The sequence below is a fragment of the Oncorhynchus mykiss genome, chromosome 12 (assembly GCF_057628025.1).
Source record: "Oncorhynchus mykiss isolate SJ-2025 chromosome 12, ASM5762802v1, whole genome shotgun sequence".
NCBI lineage: Eukaryota > Metazoa > Chordata > Actinopteri > Salmoniformes > Salmonidae > Oncorhynchus > Oncorhynchus mykiss.
The window spans coordinates 12,982,501-12,985,179 of record NC_143033.1 but is presented as its reverse complement, the minus strand read 5'-3'; the positions used below and the strand labels follow the sequence as shown (position 1 = coordinate 12,985,179).

General features: G+C 43.2%; 1 pseudogene across 1 annotated transcript in view; it reads left to right on the top strand.

The window, feature by feature from the left end:
• Positions 1-322: 322 nt before the first annotated feature.
• LOC110536783 (protein FAM163B-like) overlaps positions 323-2,679 on the top strand; it is a 2,875-nt pseudogene continuing 518 nt past the window's right edge. The window contains exon 1 of the transcript XR_016484879.1: positions 323-416. The product of XR_016484879.1 is annotated as a protein FAM163B-like (transcript). The remainder of the gene's footprint in view (positions 417-2,679) is intronic.

Genomic DNA, 2,679 nt, shown 5'->3' with positions numbered 1-2,679 from the left:
CGTCTCTCTCTCTTTCTTCCGTCTCCCCTTACCTGTCTCTCTCTTCCCTTCCCTTCTCTCTATCTCTTTCTCTTTCATCTCCCCCCTCTGTCTCTCTCTCCTCTCTCTCCTCCTCTATATCCCCTCTCTCTCTCTCTCTCTCTCTCTCTCACTCTTCTTTCATCCCCCCTCCCTCTCTTTCCTTCCCCTCTCTCTCTCCCTCCTTCCCTTCCCCTCTATCTCTCTTTCTCTTTCCTTCCTCTGTCTCTCTTTCTTTCCATCTTTTCTTTCCCCTGTTTATTTCATTCTCTTCTCTGCAGGCTGTTGATGGAGAGGATTTCGAATGACAGCCGGGACAGTGGTCATCACAGGCGGGTATTCAAGCTACAGTTATCTTACTGTGCATCATCGCAGTACTGTGTTACTGTAGACTGCAGGTAAGACCTTCTAATGCCCTCGCTCTGTACAGATGTACTGTAAATCTGACTGTAGAGCAGACTGGTCGATAAGCTGTTGCTTGTGTCTTGAAAATCATTAGTAAAACTGAAATTCCACAACAATAAGTCAATGCACTAAAGAAAAAGCCTTTAATTCGTTGGCTTACATATGGCCCCTCCCAGGCCCCTCTCAAGCCCCTCTCAGGCCCCTCTCAAACCCCTCCCACTCTCTCCCAGCCCCTCTCAGGCCCCTCTCATAACTCTCTTCATTGTGGTCAGATCATGTACTGTCACTGAATTGTCAGTGTCACAATAAGCACGAGCCCCCTCTATTCCTCTGTCTCAGACCTCTGACTGAGAGCTTTAGTAAGATGTGGCATGTTTCTTGATCATCAGTAAAACTGAAAGCTTTATTGAGGTCAAGCTATATGGTATCAGGATGTGCCTCTTGGGACAGCTCCTCTCTTCATCGAGGTCAGGCTATGTGGTATCCGGATGATCCATGTCACGATAATCACACACTTCTTAAACAGTTAGTCATCACAACATTACACAACCAGTGTGTGTTCAGAAGCCACACTATCACGTTTCAGGGAAAACCCAGATGCAGACAGTGTCGAAGTAACAAAAGTGTATTACTAGAACAGGGGGCAGGCAGAATGACAGGTCAAGTAACAAAGTGTATTACTAGAACAGGGGCAGGCAGAATGACAGGTCAGGCTTAGGCAGAGGACTGTAATCCAGATCAGAGTCCATAAGGTACAGAACGACAGGCTCAGGGTCAGGGCAGGCAGAACGGTCAAAACCAGGAAAACCAGAAAACAGGAACTAGAAAAAGACAGGAGCATGGGGAAACGCTGGTAGGCTGAACGAACAAAACAAACTGTCAAAGGACAAACAGAGAACACAGGTATAAATACATAGGGGTTAAATGAGGTGAGATGGGAGACACCTTGAGGGGGCTGGAGACAAACACAAAGAGGTGAAACAGATCAGGGTGTGACATACACACTTCATTATTTTAGGCATTTTATATGGCTATATGTTTTGTTTGTTTGTGTATCTGGATCCCGACCAGCTTTTGCAGAAGCTGCAGCTACTCTTCCTGGGGCCGCAAAAAAAACACAAAACATGACAAGTAACAAAACACTGATACACTGAACAAATCAAAAAAATCAATCAAATCAAATGTTATTTGTCACATGGCCGAATACAGTAGGTGTAGGTAGACATTACAGTGAAATGCTTACTGACAAGCCCTTAACCAACAATGTTTTAAGAAGTTTACGTTTTAAAAAGTGTTAAGTACAAAATAGAAAGAACAGTCACACAAATGTAAAATACAACGATATACAAACAATACAACAACAACTAAATAATGTCTGGTTTACATGCGTTGTGTGTGTGCCCCATCACAGTACCCTCGATTCCATGAGTTGTTGTCTGTTTTTTAAAGGTCATTTTCCTCTTTTCTGGAGGAGTTGGAATATCCTATGCACAGTCTGAACAACAACTATGTCTCTATTAGGTGTTGCTGTAAGCGTTTCTCAGGTCAGAACTCTCTCACTAGACACGACGTTGTGTTGGTCCAGCAGGGTTCTCTGGTCCTGGGGATGTCTGACGATTTTGTGCTCATCAAACCGTCAGTGTGTAGATAGAAGTGGGTAGGATGGATCGGGGTGAGTTGAGACACGTTCCATTACACTGTATTACCATAAAACTGTAAGTGGGTCAAAAAGAGATGACATTTAATTAACTAACCATCCATTCCTATTCCATTCAGCTAAACGACAGACAGCACAGCTCCTTTTCTCAGAGTCATGCCCAGTAATTATACAAATACTCTGTTCCTCTCTCTCTATCTCTCTCAGGCACGATCTCTTTGCCAACCTCACGTATCTCAGTGTAATATTTTGTAACAGCTCAATGTAATGTTTGATAATAGCTGACCAAATTTCAATGTGTGCCAACATTAGGCAGCTTCAACACAGTGTAGATTTAAGAGCAGGCCTGCCATGTCAGAGTCAAGTAACGGCGCTCCGTATTTTAAGTGATAATTGCTGTTTGCAGCATCTTCATCGCAATGTTTCGTTGTCAGCGTTACATTGAATATCATGTAGGAAATGGACATTCCAAAAGAGCCTTTCAAGTATTTGGATAATTTGACAGTTGTGTTTGAAACAGGTCTGTCGACATAAAGTTACTGTAAAACATTTCTTATTGTCAACGGAATGCTGTGATTATTTTAGTGATCTCCTTGTGT